The sequence below is a fragment of the Giraffa tippelskirchi genome, chromosome X (genome assembly GCF_054371585.1).
Source record: "Giraffa tippelskirchi isolate mGirTip1 chromosome X, T2T-mGirTip1v1.2.pri, whole genome shotgun sequence".
Taxonomy (NCBI): domain Eukaryota; kingdom Metazoa; phylum Chordata; class Mammalia; order Artiodactyla; family Giraffidae; genus Giraffa; species Giraffa tippelskirchi.
In genome coordinates this window covers 112,072,189-112,098,616 of record NC_137289.1, presented here as the reverse complement: position 1 = coordinate 112,098,616, position 26,428 = coordinate 112,072,189, and the positions used below count along the sequence as shown (strand labels likewise).

The following is a 26,428-nucleotide window of genomic DNA, read 5'->3' as shown; positions in this document are numbered from 1 at the left end:
ATACATGCTCCGGCTCACACACCCTCTCTCCCTGGCCGAGAACTCTCACTGCAGACTGGAATGTGAGAAGGGCTGCTCCGTCACTCTGTCATCACCTTTCAGAGCTGTTACTGTGCTATCTGGTAGCTCAGCAGGTGGCTTTCTGTCTTAACCTATTTTATTCATGAAGACTGATTCTAGGACCTACAAGGCTCTCAGTCCCACACTAATTTCTTTCTCTTTCTAAACAGCCTTGTGAAGGCTCAAGTGAGCCTGGGTGTCACAGAAGATGAAATGTTTCCCCCTGCAATGCTAGAAACCACTCTAGGTATTTCAAACAGAGAGGGGTTAACACCAGTAGCTGATTGTGTGGGCCACAGAAGAGTAAAAAGCCAAAGAGTTGTCCATCAAGCAACACAGAGATTGTTGTTGTTTATTTGCTAAGTTGTTTCCAACTCTTTGCAACCCCATGGACTGTAGCCTGCCAGGCTACTCTGTCCATGGGATTCTCCAGGCAAGAACACTGGAGTGGGTTGCCATTTCCTTCTCCAGGGGATCTTCCCAACACAGGGATCAAATCTGCCTCTCCTGCATTGGCAACACTTAAGCCATATTCTATTTGTAAGAAGGGGGTCATTAGGTAGAGCCCACACTCAAGAAGAAGGGCTCACCAAGGGCATGAATGCCAGGAGGCAAGATCTTAGAGGCTGCCCATCACAGGATTATAGCCACAGAGGCACAGGCAGATTTTGGTTTGGGGGTCCACAGCTTATGCAATCTGGGGAGCCCTTGAAATACAAAGCATTAAAAATTACAAATATAAAATCATGGTCAGGTCCAGTAACTGGTGAAAGAATAAACAAAGTGGGGAGAGCCATAAAATAGAATACTATTTGGCAATGAAAAGGAATGAAGTATTGATTCATACTACACCATAGATGAACCCCGAAAACATGCTGTTCAGTGAAGGAAACCAGTCACAAAAGACCACATACTATTTGACTCCATTTCTATGAAAATGTCCAGAATAGGCAAATCCAGAGACAAAAAGTAGATTAGTGGTTTCCAGGGACTGGGAGCCAGAATTGACTGAAAAGTCACAAGGGAAATTGGGGGTGGACTGTGGTGACGGTTGCAGAACTCACTAAATTTACTAAAAACCATTGAACTGTACACTGACAATGGGTGATTTTCATGGTTTGTAAATGATATTTCAATAAAGCTGTTAAAAAATTATACACACAGGGCATTGGAAGAGGCCTGTGCAAGGGAGAGGCCCTGGAGCTTAGGCTTCATTAACTTTTTAGAAAATGTATCTCTGTGGAGGAGATAGAGCTATTGCAGAGACACTGCCTGAGGCAGTAAGGGGAGGAGGTGATCACTGGGCTTCTTCCTTCCTTTCTCCCTGCAGTCTCCTGCCTGGGCCTCCTATTGTCCCGACCTTCCCAGAAGCCAGGGAGGTGGAGCACTTCATGATACCGAGTGGAGATACTGAGGGCTGGGAGGAGACCTGAGAGCAAAGAGGCAAATGACAGACTCGTGGGCCCCATCCTGCAAGGCTGCCTCCACACCCCAGGCCAAGGCAACTTGGACCAACTCTATCTTTTGATGTTGAGACATGTCTCAAGAGGAAACCCATAGAAGGCCCACGTTTCCAAATGAAGACCTCAGCTGTTGATTATTTATCATCAAACAGTATAGACCGCTGGGTTGGTTGGTTCGCTTGAGCTAAAGGTTCAAAATCATTTATTCATGCATATATATGTATGGAAGGATGGAGAGCAGGCTTTGGGTGGGTAGGGGGAAGGGAACAAGGAGATAACTCATGGAAGAAGAATATTGGATGTGTTAAATACTCAATATTGGAGGTATTGTCCTGGCTGCTTTTCTCATTTAGTGGTTGCAGGCAATGGGTAACAAAAGCAGGGCTGTGAGAGCAGTCAGCCCCAGATGCAGGCCAGAAGAGAATTCATTGTTTGTGGAGAACTTAAAAAAAATAATAAAACCTACTAAAAGTTGGTGGCTTTTATTATCAACATGTCCAAGTAATTCTAAACAATGTAAGTCATAATATTCCTCCCCTCATATCCCAAATACCTTATTAAAGTTCTAAAATTGCAGAAGTTATTGTTGAACTTTAAATAATAATATATAAGCTTCAGATGAGCACATTTTCATTACTTATCCTTTAAGAAACATTGTTTTCTGCATGTGAGGTGATGCAGAGAGCCCCAATTATATAGTAGGTGATGGACACAGTGATCTCAACTACACACACATTTGATTCTAGAGTAAGATCGTGTTGGTTTGAAATTGTGTGAGCTTACCTGGGCTGAAGTTTGTGTCTCCAGTCCTGGTGGTACTACAGATTCCTTCATTCAAATGGGGGATTCAGAAACACAATGATAGCACAGTGACTGTGAACACAAAGAAACAGAAGTTGAGTTGCTTCAATCTGTCATTCTAGGGGCAGTGACTCTAAACCATGAGGGACTTACTCTATTGGACATGTTTTTTCATGTGGTTTCCCCCTCCTTCAAAAAGACATTAACGTATGACAACCTATATGAGAAAGGAATCTGAAAAAGAATGAATACATGTGTATGTCTAACTGAATCACTTTGCTGTACACCTGAAACTAACACATTGTTGTAGGTCAACTATACTCCAATAAAATTTTTAAAAATACATTAACATAAATAAAATATTAATCCAATTAATTCAGTTTCTTTTTCCTTTTGGCACTATTTATTTTTATTTTACTTGTATCTTTATGCATTTAATAATTTATTTTTTAATTTTTATTCAATTCGCTATTTCTACTAGAAGGAAAGTTCAACAAAAGACAGATTTTCACTCTCTGTGTTTCTTTGTTGGCCATTATAATCATTTGTTTTATTTCATAATTATTACTGAAAAAGATTTTGTCATATAGAGGAAGTGTGTGCTCAGTTGCTTCAGTCGTGTCTGACTCTTTGTGACCCTATGGGCCATAGGGCACCAGGCTCTTGTCTATGGGATTTCCCAGGCAAGAATACAGGAGTGGGTTGCCATGCCCTCCTTCAGGGGATCTTCCTGACCCAGGGATCAAACCCACGTCTCTTATGTCTCCTGCACTGGCAAGCAGGTTCTTTACCACCAGCACCAGCTGGGAAACCCATAGAGGAAGGGAGATTTAAAAATAATGTGCTCTGGGTGTCAAGTATTGATAGGTATGTGATGCATGGAACCGAAAGGTATCCTCCCCATAAATAAGGAACCTGAGGCTCAAAGAGGTGAAGAAATTTGCTGAAATCCACAAAAGTAGCAAGTAAGAGACCAAAGATTCAAACAAGATTATATAGTCAGCAGGAAACATGTATTCTTTACATGTATGAACTCATTTGGTACTAACCACAACCAGTATCATTATTCCCAATTGACAGATGAGGGACAAATTACTTGCCCAAAGGCCCATAGCTAGTAAAAGGCAGAACAAGGATTTGAACCCTGGTAGCACTGCTGACTCAATGGACATGAATCTGAGCAAACTCCAGGAGATAGTGGAGGACAGAGGAACCTGGCTTGCCACAGTCCATGAGGTTACAAAGTGTTGGACACGACTTAGCGACTGAACAACAGCAACAAAGCATTGCCTGGAAGCAAGCTGTGTAAACCCTTACTCCAGGCTTCCTCACCAACTGAGGTTCCCTTCCAAAGCCATGCTCAGTTCCCATGGCTGTTGTGCTGGCCTCTCCACCATCTACTCCCATCAAGAAGGAACTCTAGCAGACGCATGTGGGTGATTTCTAAGGACACAACTGCCATCTGGTCTGAAGTTAGCTCAGCCTGGCTGTTCACTTGGTTTACTTTGAGAATGGAAGGATGAGAAACAAGACTGACTTTTTAGGCATCGATACTTGGTGTTCTAAGATATATTTACCTCCTACAGACTCAGACGTCTTGGCAAGCTTTCATAAAGGCTGAAGCCAAGTGCATGGTGCTTCCATCACAGGTAATACTGACCTGCAACACTAGATGGCAAAATGGTGCTATGTTACTGTGCTCTTATCTGAAAAAACTTCGTATAAAAGTGTTCCCCCAAATCCAAATCCATTGAACTGTCCTTTGAAAAAACAATGTTTATTTTTGGAAAATAAAGTTCTATGTGGAGTTAATATCTTATTTTTTAAAAATCATTGTTTAGAAATGCCCTATTTTGGACAGTCTCAGTCGCCTAGGCTCTATCAAGTAGGTAAATATATGTCTCTTTGCCTAATGGCCAGCTGGTCAAAAGCTACCTCCTAATTGATCAGATAAAAACGGGAGGATAACAGAAGATAATGGAGATAGTACGAAATGTACTTTCAAAAGCTGCATGTTAACATAAATGTGACATAAATGTGACAAATGTATATGGCACAGATGTCATCTGTCATGGCCTCTTTTGTTGAAATAAACATAGAAGCCAATAACAAATTGGACACACTGCTCTTTCTCATTTCATTCATTCAAGAATAAGCACTTCTTATGTACAAGGCAGTTGTAGGCAGCACAGAATACAAAGAGAATTTTCTTCTGGCATTTAAGAAATCTGTGTTCTAGAGGGAGACAAAAGACAAATGTGCCACTACTGTCAACCATCAGACCCTTAATCATTCATTCTCTGGAGCCTTACAGTTAGACCTGCTAGTCCCTTCTTCCTCCCTCAATCCCTGCAAGTGGTGGGACCACCCAGGGTCCTAACCCGGGCAAGCAGCACATCAGCGTATCAAGACTGGCTCCATCCAGGGGCTCTGGGCTGAGTTGGTATTGCTCCATGATTTGCCTGGGCAGATCAAATCTAGCAGAGTCCCTGCTTGTCAGAAATGCAGAATAACTATCAGCGGGAGGGAGGGAGGAATCAAGGTGTGCAGCCGTTGAGGAGAACTTGTCCAGGAAGTTTTCTTGAACATTGCCATGGGCAATGAAGAGAAGATGAAACTGTTGTTTAGTCGCTAAGCTGTGTCTGACTCTTTGTGACCCCATGGACTGTAGCCTGCCAGTCTCCTCTGTCCATGGGATTCTCCAGGCAAGAATACTAGGGTGGGTTGCCATTTCCTCCTCCAGGGGATCTGCCTGACTCAGGGATTGAATCCGTGTCTCCTGCACTGCAGGCAGATTCTTTACCACCGAGCCACCTCGGAAGCCCCTGAAAGTGAAATTACAGGCCCAGAATATTATCCACACAGAGACAGAGAGCTCTGTCTTGGTCAGGGGAATCTACAGGGATTAAAGCAATGGTCCTTAAAAGTATGGTCCAGTCACCAGCCTTAGCATCTCTAGAAAATTGTTAGAAATGTATATTCTCAGGCTCCACCTTAGATCTACTGACTGAAAAACTTTGGGGGCAGGGCTGAGCTATCCCTGTGTTAACAAGTCCTTCCTGCCATGTGATTCTGATGCATGTTTAAGGTCCAGATCCACTGGGTTAGAGGATGGCCCCTGCCAGGGAGGGGTGATAGACAAGAGAAGCTAAGCAGGGATTAGACCTTGAAGTGCTTTGCGCTAAGGAGATATTTTTTTTTGTTTGTTTTATCTTGTAGGCCACATGGGAGCCACCAAGGGTTTCTAAGGAAGGAAGTGGTCAGAACAAATCTGTGCTTCCAATCCATCATTCTCAGGATGGCGTGGAGGAGGATGTGGAGAGAGGGGAGATGCTTCCCCACCACCATCACCTTCAGAGCATCACTAGTTTATCTTCTGCCTTCACCACAAAGCCCCACTCCTGGCTCTCTTTGCTTCTTCTGTAGCCTTGTCTTCCAATGATCTCACCAGCTCTCCTGGTGTCAGCCATCCCCTCAGCAGGTGACAACCAAACCTACTTCTTTAGTCTGTATCTTGCACCAGGAGGACTGGTTCGACTTCCTGAATGTCCAGCTGCCATCTCACACTCAGCACAGCTGAACTTGAACTCACCACCCACAAACTACAGCTTCCTCTCCTGCCTTCTCCACTTCTGTTAGTGGCAAGGCTGTCTATACTGCCATTTAGTCAACAGCTGCCCTGGGGGGTCATCCCCCAAACTTCTTCAAACCCAGGCTGACAATCACAGCCTCTTCAGCATTCTAGGCATCCTCGGCACATACTTTTATTCCAACACATTGACATGAGTGTTGGGGTCTGAGGGTGAGCGCCTTAAGGTTAAAAGAGGCTCATTTGCATATGTGGCAAACTGGCACGCAGCAGAGAAGCTGGACAGGGTAGAACTAGGATTTTTAGTGAACAAAGGGGTGAATTCCACCCCTTAAAGCTGAGGGTAGAGACAGACCAGAGAACAGTAGGGAGATGCATGTGACGCCAATTCGTATGGTGACTGCAAACCCATAGAGGGTCCCTGGTAAACCCTGAAAGAATGCACAGCTCAGGGGCATGAGGAAAGATTGGTTATGAGGAAGTGGGAGGAAGTTACAAGAAATAACAGAGGGAGTGGGTATGAAAGCAGCGGCAGCAGGTATAGATGAAACTTTCTAGAAGACTGGGGAGGAAATAAAGGGAGACGGGCTAGCATTTCATAGGAGAAGAAAGAGAAAGGGAACGGTGTTTGGGCAGGGTCTTGTTTCAAAAGGTAGGGGAAACTTTGAATATGCAATTCAACAAAAAGCAAAAACAAAAAATCAGTGGAGTAGGAAAGACTTAAGATGACAGATAGGATTGAGGGAGTGCTCAAAAATCACAACGACCAGGGTAGATGACATCGTGGACACAGAGGAAGGGGCTGGTCGTGGAGCAGAGGATACCTCTCCATGGTGGAGAGCAGGCAGGCTGAGTTGATGCTTTCTGAACATGTCATCTCTGAGGTTGGTGAGGAGAGGTGGAAAAAGATCCGGAGATGTTGAAGTGGTGAGAAAGACAAGTCAGCAAGTTCACAAAGCTGTCTTGTGATGCTGGGGAGAGAAAAATGGAGGCAGGAGGAGGTGGGTGGTCTTTGAGAGAATGGAAAATGTTTAGAACTTGCAGAATTTGATTGGCAGTCAGTAAGAGGCCCCAGATACAAGCTTCCCAGCATCATCCACACTGGGCCCACACCCTGAACTGCCTCCGTTTCTCCCCTGCCTGTTGGAAGCCTTCTCCTCTTCAAGCCCCAGCACCAAAGTCAGTGTGGTTCTGAAATCTTCTTTGGAAGCCCATCCCCAGGCACAGCTGTTCTCGATAATAATAACGTTTATGTAGTGCTTTACAGCTTAAAAGCAATTACGCATACCTTTTCTTACATACATTTTCTTAATTAACTACTCTCGCCTCTGTAGTTATATAGCACTCTGTTCCTTACAGGAATGTTAACACTTTATCAGTTCATATGCCCCCCAAAACTAGATGTTCATTTTGTCTACTAGATTGTGAGTTTATTAAAAGGCAGCACTGCATCTGACTTACCTTTGTAACCCTGTGTCTAATATAGTACCTGGTCCTGATTAGCAACACAAAGGCATGGGTTGAACTAAATGAATGAATCTCTACTGAAAATATATTTTTACAACAGTCCTATGGATCCTTCAAGACCTAGTTCGATGACAATTTATCCTTATATCCCATTAGTAGTATCTTCTTCAGAGTAAATAAACATGCATGTATGCATGCTCAGTTGCTAAGTGGTGTCTGACTCTTCCTGACCCCATGGATCGTAGTCTGCCAAGCCCCTCTGTCTGTGGGATTTCCCAGGCAGGACTATTGAAGTGGGTTGCCATGCCCACCTCCAGGGGATCTTCCCAACCCAGGGATCAAACCCATGTCTCCTGCATTACAGGCAGATTCTTTGCTGCTGAGCCACCTGGGAAGCCCTAAATAAACATAATTCCTTCTATTTTTTTCTCAGAAACTATATTTTCATTCTTTAGGTTTCACAGTGATTTTGTTCAGACTTCTTGAAATTACTCTAAAACCTTTAGTGTTAAGGAGTCAGGAAAGACCTCAGCGAGTTCTGAACCATCAATGCTTCATTACTCCTGAATGAAGTTTGGCACAGGCTTGGGGTCAGCTTTGGGTAACTCCCTACTGGTTACTAAAAGATATTAACAGGCACAATGAGGTTCTTGCCCCTAAATTCAGTTAGCATTACTCTTCATTATTAAGTAGTAAGGGCTTTTGCCTTGAAAGACAGTAGAAAACCACCCTGCTTCTTGAGATGAACCAGAGTCGATTCTAAACATGCGGTTCAGTTTTAAGACATCCCAGTGATTTTGGTCTGTAGGCAACTCAGAACCTTCTACTTAACCTATGGCATCCAAGTGGAAATAAAAGAGAATGACCTCCTGAAAGTCTAAAAAAATACGAGGGCAGGTTGCCCCAATTCAAACTTCACCTACAGTTCCCTAGAGTTTGTGGGATTCCTAGCAGGAAGAAGGTGGTGGAAGCCATATTTTACCACTGTGAGTACAACTCCATTGATGGCTGCCATGTTCAGGAAGCCGTTCCTAGTTTCCCTTCTCACTGTTGAGATCTGCTGGGAGACAGGGATTGTGGTGAACAGATGTAGTGTTTCCCTAACTGGGTTACACATGAGGATCACTTATATGTGTTAAAACTATGGATTTATTGCAACTGTCTTCCCTGAGATATGGATGCAGTTGATTTGAGGTTAAACCAGAGAATATATAGATAGATAGATAGATATTAATTGTCTAAGGTTGGATTCTCTTAGAATCAGACCTTAAGATAAATTGGAGAGCAAGGAGTTTTTCTGAGCAAGAATTCCAGGGGGATGATAATAGGGAAATGAGGGAGGGGAGACATCCAATAAGACATGTGTAATTGAGCAGTCATCTTTGTTGATGGTTGTTGTCAAAGGATGGAGTGTGGTCAGCAAGATCATGGAAAACAAGTAGTTAATAAAAACTATTGAGTATTCACATAAAATCCTAGTGAGGTTTCCCACATCTGGTCTCTTGTGAGCCTTGGCTGTATCCAAAACACCAGGACGCTTGTTGCAGCTGACACTTTTAGTGCCCACCTGTATCTCTTGAGCATTCAATATTCCTGTGCAAGCCAATCAGGTGGCCTTCAACTGATCACATCTACAACTCTTTGCCTTTGGGCAAGGGAGCCAGAGCCTCCTCGGTTCACCTGTCAGTCAGGCTGGCAGTGCCAGGAAGTCAACAATGGAAACTGACTAATACCCCAGCTTATACCTACCTTGGGTGGAACATTTCTAAGATGTGACCTGTGATTTCCCACAAAGATGACTCCAACCTTTTACACTGAAATAGACTTCAATCCACCTGAAATTTTAACAAGAATACTTATTACCAAACAACTCAGGTGAACAACACACAGCTGACAAGAAATGGATGAGACAGAGGGAAAGATGAAAGCACAGTCTCTCATCTATTCCTGAAGAGGAGGGAAAGAAGGGTCCCAGTCCACATTGAGGTGTCTCAATTGTCTCAGCAGCTATGAAGCCAAGGACGTTGACATTTTCTATGCATCAAGACTGCCTGGGATGCCTTCCAGCTGCAGCATTGGGACCTTAATAAACGAGCCATATTATGTTTATACTTTACTGTTTAAGTAATGCTATTTCACTCTGTGTAAAGCCACTTAAAACACCAGTGGAAACACATGCATGGACCATGAAACAACTTTAAATGGATAATCAATTTTTATCACATATTGAGGGTTAGACTGCTATATCTGAGTGAATTATGAAAGTATGTGCTCTGGCTAGGCATGTTTGCATACCAAATCTTCTTCTTTGTCACAGAACCCATCTATTGTAAGCACACCGGGAGTTTTGCAACTCTAACACTGAAAAACTTCCATTCTGAAAGAATTTCTCAGAACTCTGAAACCATGGATGTATTTTATTTGGGCTTAACTGTGAAACACTGGCTTAGAACATTTTAATTCCCTTGTACAGTTCTCCACTAAAACAGAGGGAATAGGATCAACATGTAAGATATCAAGAAAGTATGGCCAGCATGAAGATGAACTTACTGATGGAAGTCTAGACTGTACAATGTACCCTAAAACTTATGGGATATGGTTTCAGAACAAACATGGAGAATTTGTTTAGGCAATGACAAGTAAACACATGGAATTCATTATATCTGCAAAGCAGGGCAGGATGAGAAGGTAAATGTGGTCAAGGAGAATTTGGACCAATTCATGGATAACAGACCTTTAACAGTTCATAAGGGGAAATTAGGGAAGTTCAAGTTACATCCTTAGCCCCTGAGGTTGAAGTCATGGATGCAAATTGCCGTTTTCTTACAAAGGAGTGGTATCACCTTCAGATAGAGAACACAAGATTGGTGGACCACTGATCTGACATGTTGTGACATTTCTTATGTGAACTAGAGGATGTTGAAAATGTCATAAAATCTGAGAGCCCTGAACCACCAAGAAGCTGTCAGTTCTTTGATCTCTCAAGTTCCTTGAAGCACTTGCTGTTCCTTTCCTGGTCCCCAAAGTGAATGGAATGGCCATGATTACCCTTCCCACACACCTGATACAATACACGCCAACTGTCAACTTCATAAAACACTCTCAAAATTGATGATCTCCTCTATTTATAAATAAGGATGCAGAATTGTGAAGGGTAATACAGGGGCTCGGGGCTGGTGCACCGGGATGACCCGGAGGGATGGGATGGGGAGGGAGGTGGGAGGGGGGTTCTGGAAGGGGAACACATGTACACCCATGGTGGATTCATTTCAATGTATGGCAAAACAAATACAATATTGTAAAGTTTAAAAAAATGATCCATACCTCAGACAAACATCAGTTCATTTATTTAGCTCATTTGACCATATTCTAAGTACTAAAATAGAATCAGGATCAATACTCCAGCCAATATAGCCTAATCACCAGTTGGCTTCACTTTTTTTTTTAAAAACTTTTGGCCACATTGTGAAGCATGCAGGATCTTAGTTCCCTAACCAGAGATCAAACCTATGCCCCCTGCATTGGCAGTGTGGAATCTTAACCACTAGACTGCCAGAGAAGCCCTCCAGTTTCAGTTTAAAAAAAAAAATATTGAAGTACAGTTGATTTACAATGTCATGTTAATTTCTGCTGTACAACAGTGACTCAGTTATAAACATATACATTCTTTTTCATATTCTTTTCCATTATAGTTTATCACAGGATATTGAATATAGTTCTCAGTGCTATACATAGGACCTTGATATTTATTCATCCTATATATACTAGTTTGCAGCTGCTAATCCCAAACTTCCCATCTAACCCTTCCCCAATCCCCTCCCCCTTGGCTGACTTCACATTTAAACCCAGTGTTAGATTAAGTTTGACTATGTGACAAATCAAGTGAGACTATTTATTTCAATCAAGTCCCCATTTGATATGTGACCATGTGATATGTTCACACACTTAGGGACAACCACAGGGTCTACACATGTTCCTCAGATCTGAACTGTCACATCATGATAGGTTTACATCAGAAACTCTCGTGTTAGAAGATATAATTTTGTGCATGTGATCATTTTAACTTGTATTAATTGATTGTATTAAATCATGGAATATTTTTTTAACCACAGTCTGACCTGTGTGCTGAAATGAATAAACATGTATCTTAATGTAAAACATTCTTACATGAGAAAGAACATTCTGATTTTGTTTTAGGTCATTGTTCATACAGGCCTTTTCTAACTCATATTATTTTTCAAAATGTTCATAACGCTCTGAGAATTTATTTCTATTACCTCTGCCCCCTTTATGATTTGCAGGTCAAGAAGCAGGAGGAGAAGGAGGAAGAGGAGGGGGAGAAGGAGAAAGAGGGTGAAATTTAAAGAGATGGAATTTATTACCAAAGAAGAAATGATTTGTGAATAACAAATGTGCATTCAGTCAACACATGACATAGGTCAAACCTCTGTTTTAAGTGATAAATACATTAAGTTCATTAAAAAAGTAAAATCAACATTAAATTCATCAAAATAATTTATAGATTTGGGTTTAAGAGAAAAACCACTAAAAAATTTCCATTTAAAAAAAGTTGTTATCAGATGCTGGACTTTCTGATACATGACAATGATTCTCATTAAATCAAGGAGTATTTTGAGTATGAAAATAATGCATGAAAAGCATTTTAAAAATTAAAATGGAAATGACTCTTCCTGCTTAGTTAATGTCATAAAAAAGGAGCAAAATTATATTTTCATTTACTTTCAGTAAAGTCTGAAACATCTAGCTTTTGTGCAAAATTGGATAAAAATATAAGAAAAACACGAACAACTGAAGAAAATATGAAAATGATTGCTATAACTAAAGCCAGGAAATTGCAGTGTTCTAAAGTTTTCTTTTTAATATTCCTGCACCAATTCCTTGAACTCTGAGTATAATCTACTAAGATAACTCAGTGGTAAATAACAGCAAAAAAAAAATAAGTCATTCTTTTGTTTAAAAGCAGATTTAAGTACCTACATGTCTTGTGTATTTAGTATTTTATGGGAGTAGCAGATGGGGGGGTTACAAAAGAAGTTTCAAATCATTTCTAAGTTGAAAATAAATTGGGAAGTAATATACAGAAAACAATCAGGAAATTATAAAATATTACATTAGTATGGAAATATAAAATAATATAGCATAATCTGTCTATACAAATGTAGAAAGAACATAGATGGAAATGTCTGATCTCAGGTTAGAGAAAGAATTCACAAACCCTAGTAATTAACCAAGTTAAAAAAAGATGTATACATATACACTCTAAACATACACATATACACAAACACATACACATAATTAGACATTCCTGTTGCTTCCAGATTACACTGATAATCAGGTATTTTTCTAGCTAAAACTGTATCCACTGCAGTTTCTATTTTTGAATTCTCTAGTTGGTGTTTGATAGTAATTCGGCAGTATTCAACAAATCGTAAATTAAGAAGAAATAACAGATAATCTTCCTAATGGGGAAATCCCTGTATACCCCTGAAATGAACTTCAGCTCTGCCAAATTCGTGTAAAATTCCCCATGTATTTGTTTCCGATTATTCCACATTAGGCAAAAATATGCAACATGACCATGTCCTGCCCTAATATTCTTCTTCTTTACGTCTCTAAATCCTAACACATCTCTAACATTTATTTGATGAATAATAACATTTTGGTGCACTAGGTAATACATATGTTTTTTATTTGCCACAAAGAACTGTATTTCCTCAATTGATTTATGTACCACCTGGACAAAATTATTTTTATTACAGTTTATTTCATTTTCTCCAGTATCCACAACTGAAAAACACTTGTAAATAGTCAATGACAATGGCAAGAAAGAAAGAAAGAAAAGAAAGAGAAGACAAACTTGAAATTCAAAATCAAAACTCCACATTTCTTCAGAGAACCCCTATGAAAAATGCAGCTGGAATACTTTTAAACTAACAAATTCAAGGTAAAATCAAACAGTCACCTACTTTTTTTTTCTGTGATTCCTTATGGACAACTAGATAAAATTCACTGGCAGTTCCAAATTTTTCCAAAACAGAAATAATTATTTGGTTTATAGTTTGCAGAAGGGACTTATAAAGAAACTATACAAGCTGCAAAAAGTTATCATGACATAATACAAAGAAAGTGAATGATATTTTTTTAATCGCATGACTTCATTTCCTGAATTATATTTCATCTGGGACCTGAGAAAAAGCGCAGGGAATATTCTACGACTTCTAACTTAAAAGTACTCCATGGATTATTGTGTCATGTATCATTTTGATGACTTCTATTGAATTTTCTTGATAATTTTTTAACCAATAAAATTGCAACATGTTAAAGTCAGCAATTCACAGAATGTTTGGAAAACATACCCTCTTTTGAGGCCTTTTGCTTAATGAATATAACATGGACTCATTTCATTCCTCCTTGCCTGGAATAGCTTTGAATTTCAAACATTTGTTAGCCATTAACTACACTTTGCATCTAATACTTCATATGTGTATAATGCAATTTGGAGTCCACATGTAAAACTAACTTATTTGTGATCCTATAACTCTAGCAATGGCCCTGCCCAGTAACCACTCAGGTCAACCCTCCCTTCCTCCCAGATCTGAACAATTGATCCTGACTGGAGCTAAACAGATTAACAGGATTTATCATCCAAAGATACTTCATGTGCCTTTCAAAGTTACCCAAGCCAAGTTCTCCAGAATCTTCTCTAAATGATTCATTGCTTTGTTTTTTTTTTTTTTTTTTCTGTTTAGCTTTAAGATCTACCCAAGTCAACATTTGTATCACTACAAGCCTGCCTTCAAAATCTGGTGACATGAGTTATTTTTGCATGATTCTCTGAAGCAATGAAAATAGAGACGCTGGTTTGCTAATGAACAGGTTCCCAAATACCAGCCATAACATGTACATGTAAACATAAACATACATTCTCATAATGTAGGTATTTCTTGACTCAGAAATGCCTAACTTATGAATCTCGTATACATACAAACAGCTAACCAGGGATGGCATCAACTGCTTTTGTTAGCAGCCTTAAGAGTCTTCTCTGTTGCCCAGTTTCACCCTCTCCTCACACTGATCCACAGACTTTGGGGAGAGGAGCAAGGTGGAGGTCCTAGACATTTGGAAGCTGTGGATTTACCAAGTGATTGCACACGTGCACCCCCACCCCCAACACACAAAGTGGTGGCTCTTTGCGTGATCTCTGAATGTTCACTCACATGCAGATAAGGTGTCTTAATATATGCATTAGGAATTACCCATTGGCTTCTAGAGCCTTTCAGATATGTTCCACAAAGCTGATTTGGGTCACTTACCCCAGGACAGGGCTTCCCAGCTAACGCTAATGGTAAAGAATGCACCTGCCAATGCGGGAGATATAAGAGACATGGGTTAGATCCCTGGGTTGGGAAGATCCCCTGGAGGAGGGCATGGCAGCCCACTCCAGTATTCTTGCCTGGAGAATCCCATGGACAGAGGAGCCTGGAGAGCTACAGTCCATGGGGTCGCAAAGAGTCAAGCAAGACTGAAGTGACTTAACACACACACACATGCCCTGGAATGAGCAGCGCAGAATGACCTGCGTAACCTAGTTAAGGGCTGCAGGCCAGTTCCCACAATGGTGCAACCCAGCTCTCATAATAGCCAGTAAAGTCTCCTGCAGGGGTTGAGTTATTCTTCAATGTGCCCATAACAAACAATGACTTTTCTTTCCATTGACAACCTTCTGTTTTAAGTCCCAAATAGCCAAACGGATAATCGTTCATCTATTGAAGAATGAATTTATTCTACATTTATTGAGCCCCTATGGTGCTCAAACTCAAAACCATTTTGCTTATGAACAAAGAGGGCACACACACACACACTACCAGAACAAGAAGAATATAGTAGTTGTTGTAACAGAGGCTCAAATGGAAATGAGAACTCAGAAGAAGATACTACTTTGGCCAATGAATTCAGGGACATTTTCCTTAAGGGAATCTTGGTTTGACTATGCCTTGAAAGATGGGTGTGAATTCAATTGGTGGGAATGGGGTTGGGGTTGGGGTTAGGCACAGAAGTGGAAAAAGTACAAAGTCACTGAAGAGCATAATATGATCAGAACATGAATTACATGATAAGGAGAAGAGGGGACCTGACAAGGCCGGGAACCGGGAGCAGATATGAGGAGCTCTGATGAATAAGATGAGGCAATGTGTGGGTGGTGGAGACACATAGCAGGGTTTTCCTTTATTTGTCTTTAAACTCTTTTTGTAATTGTGAAATATAAAAATTCAGAGAAGTGTATAAATCATAAGTTTAGCTAAGGGAATTATTATAAGGCAAACATCTCTCAAGGGCTTCCCAGGTGGCTCAGTGGCAAAGACTCCACTTGCCAATGCAAGGGACTCAGGTTTGATCACTGGGTCAGGAAGATCCCCCGGAGGAGATGGCAACCCACTCTAGTATTTTTGCCTGGAGAATCCCATGGATGGAGGAGCCTGGTGGGCTACAGCCCATGGGGTTGCTAAGAGTCGGACACGACTTAGCTACTAAACAACAACAACAACAATAAATACCTTTCAAATCACCACCCAGGAAACAGAATGTTCCCAGTGCCTCAGAGTCCTCTCTTCATGAGTCCTAGTCATTCTCTCACCCCCTTTAGGGTAACCACTAATCTGACTTTTATGAAAATGACACCTTTCGTTTTTAAAATAATTTTACTATCTAGGCATGCACTCCTTAAACATGGTTTAATTTTGCTTGTTTTGTGAACTGTATATAAATGCTATAAGTTAGTATATATTCTTTCCTGTGTCTGGCTTCTTACATGATGTTGTATTTTTGAGCTTCATCTGCATTGCTGTGGTAGCTGTGATTCATTGATTTGCATTGCTCTGGAGTATGCCTGTGTGTAAATATATCACATTTATCCACCCTACTGTTGATGGCTATCTGGATTATTTCTAGTTTGGGGCCGTCATGAATGATGCTTCTAGGAACCTTCTTTTGCCTGTCTCTTGATGCACATACCATCTCCTAATGTTGGCAGCATCACAGCAACACCTGAATGAGGAGTAGCCTACGTAGACACTAGTGACAAAGAAACTCCTTGGAAGATCAAGAAACTAGTTAGGCCACTCCTAACTAGTTTTGAGTATCTGACTCGGGATGTTGCCTCACTTGTCAAAATCTTACTAGGCAGAAAGTCTTCAGTTTCTAATATTCAAACCAAAGGAGGAATATTTTCTTTTATTTTCACAATGGATTATGGGAGCAAGAAATTGGATTTATCATAATCCTTGGTCCACAGTAGACTCTATTATTTGTCCATTCCTGGTCTACTTCAATTAGTTTTTTTTAACTGTTTACTTGGTTATTTGAAAAATAATCACCTGAAAATCCACAGTTCCAAACAAAAGCTAGGACCTTGGTAATAACTACAGCTCACTCTATGTTTTCCCCATCATTCCATCCTCTGGCCCCTCCCTACCTGGAGTAGAGGTATTTTTGAACATTACGTAAAACTCTCAAAAAGGACTATTGACCCCAAGTAAGTATCCATTTGTGCTAGGCAAGTAGAAAAGAATATTGATTTCATTCTCTTTATGTCCTGCTATTTCCAGGGAGGTAGATAAATGATAAAACAATAAGTTGTGTGAATCATGTGAACACATTCTCCCCAGACAAAGCAATTGCAAGGGCTCCACAATTTTTTTCATAGGTAACTACTCACTCCTTTTAGAAAGGTAGCAGAAATATAGCTTATGACACAACAGACTGAAAGACAAGCCAGATGTGAGAAATGTATTCCTTGATGATAAAACTGCACAGTGCCATGAAGTCTAAATTCCTTTTTATAAAAATATGATTACACACCATTGACATTCCTTGATAATAAAATGCAAATGGATTATTAAAACTAATTTTAATGGCAAAAATTCCTTTTTATATGTTATGCCAGCCAATTGCTTGCTTTTCAGTTTAACCATGAATATATACCTTTGGTGGACTGAGTATTGCCAGGACAGAGTAAAGGAATCTGAATATCATGGTTTTGAGAAAAGAACGATAAATCCAATATTACAAAGTTACAGTAGATGGTGCTAGATGGGTGCAAAAGATGCAACAGCCATTTGTGCCACCTTCAAGATTTCTCCTGAGCTTAGCAGTTTAGAAAACGTGCAATTTAGATTATATCAATTCAAGAGAGGCACTCAGATAAAACAGTTGAATTAGTGAGATCAATGAATGCAGAACCCTATAATTAGACAAATGTTAAGGTTTTTATGGAAATTAACAATGAAGACAACTTTAAAGTTAAGGTCAGATCGTCTGTCTTTCTGGGGTATTGGTGCCAATGTTAAACTACTAAAAGAATGATTTTCTATTCATTTAAAATAATGTCAGCTATAAAGTTAATTTTTAAGCTACTTTGCTCTGGTATTAGTTATTTATCACTTATAAGCTATTGGTACACTACGTAGGTTGGCTTGGAGATTTAAACGTCCCATATAATGTATACAAAGTGACTTACAAAGCATGACCTAGTATAAATCCTTCTATAGACGTAAATTATTATTTTTATTACTATTTACTTGAAAGTTTTTTTTAAAAATATTTGTTCATTACTTTTTAAAATAATTTTATTTATTTTTGGCTGTGCTGGGTATTCATTGCTGTGCATAGACTTTCTGTAGTTGTGGTGAGCGGAGGCTACTCTCTAGCAGCAGTGAGCAAGCTTCTCATTATGGTAGCTTCTCTTGTTGCAGAGCACAGGCTCCAAGGCACATAGGCTTCAGCAGTTGTGGCTCCCAGGCTCTAGAGCACACGCTCAGTAGTTGTGGCACATGGGCTAAGCTGCTCCGCGGCATGTGGAATCTTCCCAGACCAGGGATTGAACCCATGTCTCCTGCATTGGTAGGCGGACTCTTTACCATTGAGGCACCAGGGGAGCCCTCATTACTTTTTAATAGCCACTTTGGGCTGGGTATTCTTCCTCTGATTTTTCTTTCTTTTCTTTTCTTTTTTTTTTTTAGCTTTTCAGGTGAAATGGCTGAGTCATAGGATAATGAAGTGAATAATTTGGAACATGTCTCTTTTCTCCTTGTGGCCACAGTACAAAATGACTTTTAAATCAATGAGCTGGGAATCAGGCAAGCACCAGCCCTGAATGAGAGAGTGATCTAGGGTTAAGAAGAGCGGTTCCAAACCATCTCACTGGGCACATCTCTGTAACATATGCTTCCTTCCTATGATCCGCTGAATGCTTAGTGGATACTGGTCCTTGGCTTCCCTGAAGAAAGGAGCAACACACCAGCGCTAGCCACACTCTAGATGTGACTTATCTTAGAATCTGTCAATGACTGTGGGAAAATGTCACATGGAGCGTAAGTCACCCCTTGTCTCTTGCCAGAGCCATGTTCAGTCTAGGTTCATTTGTCGGACAGGGCATGAAGGAAATTCCTTTTCTCAAAGGTAACCCACATTCTCTAGCATTCAATCATATGTCCAGCTCCAAATACTCTCTTAAATGTATACTTGCATTGCATATTCTTGGAACTCAGAAGGCTTTTTCAGAGGCTGGGAGGTCCTATTTCTCAGTGAACTTTCTATTTATGAATCATCATGGCCTATTGATTGAATGTGTGGGCTGTAGTTCTAACACATCTATCTTCTTTATCTAAACAGAACAGAAAATGTCCTACGGGCAGGGATACTGTGTAAAGTGATAGGGCTTTGCTAGAGTTTTGCTTTTTATAGAATTTAGATCCTAAATGGTTAAAGAAATATAATATTAGTAATAGTACTAAATAATGATAGTAATATGAATATTTCTTTCATTTTTTCCCAGTATGTGTTTATTGTCCCTAGAAGAACGTGTCTCATCCCAGCTGCAATCAATAATGACAGAAGTCACAGTGCCCATGGCTTCTTCAGCTGCATTGATGGTATATCCAGAAACTAATATGCAATAAGCCTGTCCAGTAGGAAGGAGGAGAAAAATCCATATTTTTAAATGTCATACGAGCGATTCGTGCAGTTGCCCAGCAGCTGACTTTCAGATGTTAATAATTAGGCTGCAGGCCAGGCCCACAGCTCAGTGGCTAACGTACTGTGTGTGCTGTACACGGGAGACCTCAATCTGATGCTCCCTGGATGCTCTCCTATCTCCCCCCTGGGAGGAGGAGCCCCACGGAGGTGACACCAGGCGCCTTCAGAGGAGTGATTGGCGTGATGTATCACCACTCACCATCCCTCACCAGAGACCTGTTTAGAGCGAGATTACAGTCTCCGCAGAGCTTCTCATTTCTCCTGGTCACGGGGTGACGGAGCACTTCACAACTTGCACTCCAGGAAGGCAGGGAGGGATTTAAATGCGAGGCTAGAAGGGCCCCTCCATAAACCTCAGCCAGATCAGCTCTGATTCATAAGAGGTTTCTGCTTCCTCTGCCTTCTAGCCAGCCAGATCAACGTTTATGGAAAAATGTAAACTTGAAACGTGGAATGGAATACGAGTCGCCCATATTTCATCTGATAACAAATTTAACAGACAATTGGGGAAGCCTCTGAAGTTCTGGCAGGAAAATGGCTCTTTCTCAGAAGTGAGGTATCTTTACTACCCATCTCTATGGAGCCTCTACTACCACTAATAGGAGAACAACCCCTATAAGGTCAACAAAAATGTTCTTGTAATAGTGTTCATTAACAGCGCTGCTCAGTGACTGTTTAAAATCGTTCCTGCTATGATCTTTCCCAGGGATGAAATCATTTGTTTCATTTTTAACCATTGCTGGTAATTCTAGGATTTCCAAATCTTCCCCTATGCTCCTTATCTTGAAGACATGATCTAACATTATTATTTTTATTATTTGAGGCTTACTATTTCTGGGGATGGTCTCTCAGTGGTTTTTTGAAAGTTAGTCCATCACAATGATTAATGAGATAATATTCTTTTCTTGAGATTGCTATCAAAGGGCCCATCAGCTTCCCAAATTCAGAACTTCATCCCTTTTGTTTCCGTCTTACCCTTTGCTTCCTACATATAATTTACTACAAAGCCCAGCTGTTTAATTTTTTCCTGTACAATATCCCTAATATCTATTTGTTAAGTCACTAAATATATATTAAGTGACAGGAACAATTCTACAAATGCGGGTTTTGTGCTTGAGTTAGGCCTGGGATCTGCTTATTTTCATAGTCATTATCCTGGACCAAGTCTGAGGTGGATTAAAGATGGCCACACATACTTTGACAGTTCTCACACTGAGAGGTTTTATATATCTAATGAGATTATAAGTCTTTTAAGGTATAGACTTCATGTTCTATACATGGACTAAATTGGTGACACACAACTGACATTTAACAAACCAGAAATATTCATGTCAGTTAGAACCTGACAGAATCCCATCAGTGTTGATGTAATCTTTGAGGTCTTCCAAAAAGTCTGAAAAGCCTAGAATCAGAAACTCCATACAGCATTGTCTTAATTTTTATAAAATTCTCTTGAAAGAGCTCATTATAATGCTTTCTTATGATGCTTAATAAAATTTGAGGATTCTTCTCTTACAACAGAAAGAAGTAAATCAAATATTTCCAAGGATTTTCTAGTGGATTCTGAGAGATTAGATCTGTATACCTTTTAAAGAGACACCATAAATGATCTGACTCATTGGAAAAGACCCCAATGCTGGGAAAGATTGAGGGCAGGAGGAGAAGGGTGCGACAGAAGATGAGAAGGTTGGATGACATCACCAACTCAATGGACATGAGTTTGAGCAAATTCCGGGAGATGGTGAAGAACAGGGAAGCCTGGCATGCTGCAGCTCATGTGGTCACAAAGAGTTGAACACAACTTAGCAATGCAACTGAACAACAACAATAAATGGTTTGAATCTGCCGTATCAATTTCACTGGGAAATGGTAACTCATGTCCTTAAATTTAAGTGTTGATTTTCAGTTATCAGTAAACCACTTGAACTCTACAAGTGCTTGGCAGTCATTCTAGACAGAACCGAGCTAACTTAATTTGAAATTTAGTGTAGCTGGCAAAAAGCTATTAAGAGAAAGGTTGATGTGTCAAAGCATGGTAATTTTAAAACTACATAAATATGCTGTACAAACAAAAATAACAACCTTCATTTGTTCCGAGAATCCTTATTTCTTCAGGAACTGCTTTGGGCCCTCACCTACCACCCAGTGGAGTAAAACAAAGCAAGTAAAAGGATGAGTGAGATTCATTTGTTTTTCAAAGCCATAAGCTATGTTGGCTCTAGTTATTATGTGTGCTTTATTTTTACAGACATTTAATAAAAAAACAATTCAATGAGTATGTATTGAGTACTTAACCATGTAAAAGCTCTGTGTAGGAATGGCTTTTTCCATAATCTGCTGTTAAGGGGGTGAGTGTGGGGGAAGAACTGTACATAAATGACCAGAAAACACTCATGATGTAAATTATAAAAAGTGAAATATAAAAATACATGTACAATGCTTTGGAAAGACCATGGTGAAGTGATTAATTTCACTTGGGGGAAGGTGTGGGTGGGGGCACGAATCAGTGAAGGAGTCCCGAGAGATGTTTTCCTTCTAGGGATTGAGAAAAAATTCCAACCAGTGTGCAGGGGAGAGGTGGAGAGGGAGGGGCAGTAGGGAAGGGTATTTCAGTTGAGGGCACTGCATGAACAATGCTCAGTGCAGTACATTTGGAGAATGGAGTGGGCAGGTTCCACTGTGGCTGCCACACAGGATTACAAGGTGGATGGGGGAGAAACAAGTTAGGGAAGGTAGACTGTGATAGACTTTAGAAAGCCTCCTAGGGCATTTGACATTTGCAAGCAACGGAAAGCCATAGAGGTTTCTGAGCAGGGAGTGACATGACTACCAATTGTATTTTTATTAAATTTGTTGTCAGTAAAAGGATTTGAAATAACCCAAATGTTCAATACGGAGACTGGTTGGAAAAAGAACAGTTCATCCCCACAATGGAATATTAAGCCGCCATAAAAACGAATGAAGACAATTTCTATACATAATACATCTCTAGAATTTGTCATTAAGGAATAAAGATACAAAGCAGTGTATTTACCATGTTATCTTATATTTTAAAAGGGAGAAAATATGACTAAACATATGTCCAGATACACATTTTTGCTGTATTTGCCAAAAAAAGAAATCACTGGAAAGACAAATGAGAAACTAAGAAAAATATTTACCTATAGAGGAGAGGAAGGAAGCAGGGTGGAGGAAATAGTAACTGAAGTGAAACTTTCTGAACACAGCTTGTTAAATTACTTTGACTTTGAAAATAGAGATATATTTTAGATCATTAAAATCAGTTTAATGAAGGAACCAAATTGGTGGCAAATATAGCCAAGAGACTGGAAACAAGGATGCTGCTTAACAGGTTATTGAAAGAATTCAGCCCAGATATAAATGGGCTTTCCAGGTGGCTCAGTGGTAAAGAACCCACCTGCCAATGCAGGAGACTGGGGTTTGATCCCTGGGTGGGGAAGATCCCTGGAGAAGGAAATGACAACCCATTCCAGTATTCTTGTCTGGGAAATCCAATGGACAGAGGGGCCTGGCAGGCTACAGTTTGTGGGATTGCAAAAGAGTCAGATACAACTCAGCGACTACACAACAACAATCTATTCAATATTTAATCAATGTTCAAAAGACTATTCTACTGACACCTCAGGAGAATTTTGAGATTTTCTTTACCTGGGTTCAGATCCCAGCTCCAACACTTACCAGCTATGCGAGTCTGAGCAAGTTATGTAACCTCTCTCAGCCCTTATTTCCTTCTCTGTGAAATGGGAACATCCTAGTACCTCACAGATGGTTCCAAGGATTAAATGAGAAAATCCATGTAAAGCACTTAGCCAAGTAGTACTGGGTACAGAGTAAATGCTTATTAATATTCACTAGAACTTAAAATATAATGATGATGGCAAATGATAGCACAGGAACATGCTTATAATAAAGTGTAGAGTGGAAGAAGAAGTCTAAAAGATTCTAATTGCCTTAAAATTTTATATTATATATATATATAATATAACATAAACATAATATCTGGATGTTATGCATAGGAATAACACTGGAATAAAATAAGACAAAATGTTATCAGTGATATCTTTTAGGGAGCATGATTAAAAGTGATTTTCTTTTCTTTTTTATACTTCTCTATATTTCCAATTCACTACCACAGGATGCAGTTACTCTAATCATTTGAAAAAGAACAGTAAAAGTTATCTTAAAAGGAAAAAAGAATGACTGAGATATCCTAGATGTGGGGGGGGATGACACTGGAGAGCTAAGTACAAGGCAGACCATGTCAAGCCTTGTAAGCTATCTCAGGGCTTTGAGACTCTACCTTTGGCACTGGGAGGCCAGTCAAAGGCTTTTGCCATGGGAGGGGCAGTGCCAAATCTGGATTTCTAAAAGCTCACGCCAGATTCAGAGTTTCCAACAAAAGACGGTGAAGTAAGTGTGTATTTGTTACACCCTTTTGCTCCAAGCCCGCAGATTTGAATGAAGGAAAACAAAAGAAAACTCCACCCATGCTGAAAGTAAGACATGATTACTATGCCCCCATACAGCACAGTGAAGGATATTTGCCAAGTAAAGGGAACCTTGGGCAAAGTTATGGGCCAATGCCAGGGGAGTCGGGGGAGCTAAGAAATAACTCTCCAGATCTCAAGCAGGGTTCTGCACATAAGTGAGAGGGTTTTGAGGCATCTACAGGCAATGGGTTGGTTGAGAATGGGCTGAGGGGGTAAGTGGGCCATGATGGACTAGAGACCATCACTGAGTAGACTTATTTCCATCCTGAAGAATTACAGGGAAGGCAGTGGTAAAGAAAAGACAGCATGGACTTCCCTGGTGGTCAATGATTAAGATTCTGTGCTCTCACTGCAGGGGGCATAGGTTCTATCCCTGGATCCCTGGTTGGGAAAGATCCAGCATGCCATGCAACATGGCCAAAAAAAAAAAAAAAAAAAAAACACCATGGATATGCCATTTTTGTTTTCCCCAGACCAGATAAATTTTCACTAGATGAGGCAGGAGTAATAACAGCTTGCCATAAGGCAGCTGGTAGCCAGAGTTGTATAGCAAAAAATGTCAAACTAAACCAAACCAAATCAAACAAGACGAAAAACATGAATTGATGAAAGAAAAAATTTCAATGAGCTGAAAAGTTAAACCAACCAATCTCTCTAGTAAACAATATCTACCCCTTATCCTATAGAAGAGAGAGAGATTTGGACAGCTTTCTAAGCCATCATACCCGATTTAAAGCTGCAGGCTACCACAGCATATTTCCTTTTATTGTCCTCATACTATTCCTTTTGTTTGTTTGAAGTAAAATTTACCTACAATAAAAGGCACAAATCTTAAATTTACAATTCCATGATTTCTGGCAAATACATACACCTCTATAATTACCATCCTGATCAAGAATACAATAGTACATTTCCATCATGCAAGAAATCACCCTTGTGCCCCCTTGCAGTCAACTTCTACTCCTCTTTCCCCCTCCCTCCAATACAATCAATCACTGTTCTGATTTCTATCACTGTCAATTAGTTTTGCCTATTCTTCTACTTCATATCAACATAATCATTGAGTATGTACTTGTTTGTGTTTGGCTTCTCTTGCTCAACATAATGTCTTTAAGATTCATTCATGTTGTTCCATGTATAAGCAATTCATTAATTTTTATTGCTGACTGGTATTCCATCATGTGAATATACCACATATATTTATCCAGTCTTCTGTCAACAGACATTTGTATGGTTTCCAATTTTCGGTCATTATGAATAGAAAGAGCTGTAAATGGTCTTAAACAAATCTTTTTGTGGACATAAGTTATTTCTTTGAATGAACTAGAGTAGAATCAATGGTCATAGTACAGGTGTGTATTTCACATTACAAGAAACACAGTTTTTCGAAGTGGTTGTACTATTTTGTACTCCAGCTGTAATGCTGGATTTCAGTTACTCCACATCTACACCAAAATTTAGTGTTTTCAGACTTTTAGATTTGAGCCATTTTAGTGGGTATGAAGAAGTATCATATTGTGATTTAATTGCCATTTCTCTGATGACTGATGATGTTGAATATCTTTTCATATGCTTATTGGTCTTCATATATTTTCTTTTGCAAAGTGTCTTTTCAAGTATCTTATGCATTTTAAAATTGAGCTGCTTCTTATTTTATTATTTAAGGCATTCTTTATGAATTCTGGATATAAATCCCTTGTGAGACATATACATTATGAATACTTTCTTCTAGACCATAGCTTGCCTTTTCATTTTCTTAACTTACTTTGGATGAGAAGTTTTTACTTTCAATGAAACCAAATTTACAATTTTTAATGATTAGTTTCTTTTGTGTCCTAATTTGGAAATCCCTGCTTCTTTAAATTCATAAAGATACTTTCCTACATTTAATTTCAAAAGTTTATAGTTTTAGCTTGTTTGCTTAGGTCTATGTTTCATCTACAGGCAGAAAAAAATTAGTTGGATGAATAGTTGTTCTGGCAAACTTTTTGAAAATACTTTCCTTCTTTCCACTGAATTGTCTTGGCCTCTTTATCATAGGGTTTATCATAGGGTTTCCCCATGGTTCAGCGGTAAAAAATCTGCCTGCAATGCAGGATCCCCAGGAGACACGTGTTTGATCCTTGGGTTGGGAAGATTCCCTGGAGGGGGAAATGGCAACCCACTCCAGTATTCTTGCCTGGAAAATCCCATGGACAGAGGAGTTTGGTGGGCTACAGTCCATAGGGTCTCAAAGAGTCAGACACGACTGAAGCAACTTAGTACACAGTACACTTTATCGTAAATGACTTGACTGGGTAGCTATATCTATTTATGTATTACACTTTGTTTTATTAATCTATTTGTCTTTATGCCTTGATTTCTGTCTTGATTTGTAGCTTTATATTAATCCTTGAACTTGAATAGTTTGAGTACTACAACTCTTTTTTTTTTTTTTAAATCCCGACTATATTGGCTATTCTAGGCCCTGTTCTGCTCTGATC

General features: G+C 39.8%; 1 long non-coding RNA gene across 2 annotated transcripts in view; it reads right to left on the bottom strand.

Annotated features, from left to right (window-relative positions):
* Positions 1 to 26,428, bottom strand: part of LOC145536228 (uncharacterized) — a 108,541-nt gene that overhangs the window by 56,098 nt on the left and 26,015 nt on the right. Inside the window, exons 2-3 of one of the 2 annotated variants that reach the window (XR_014075708.1) lie at positions 9,130 to 9,215; positions 2,307 to 2,396 (exon numbers count right to left, since the gene is read on the bottom strand). This is a non-coding gene — a long non-coding RNA (uncharacterized LOC145536228). The remainder of the gene's footprint in view (positions 1 to 2,306; positions 2,397 to 9,129; positions 9,216 to 26,428) is intronic. The other variant, XR_014075707.1, reaches the window with a different exon arrangement.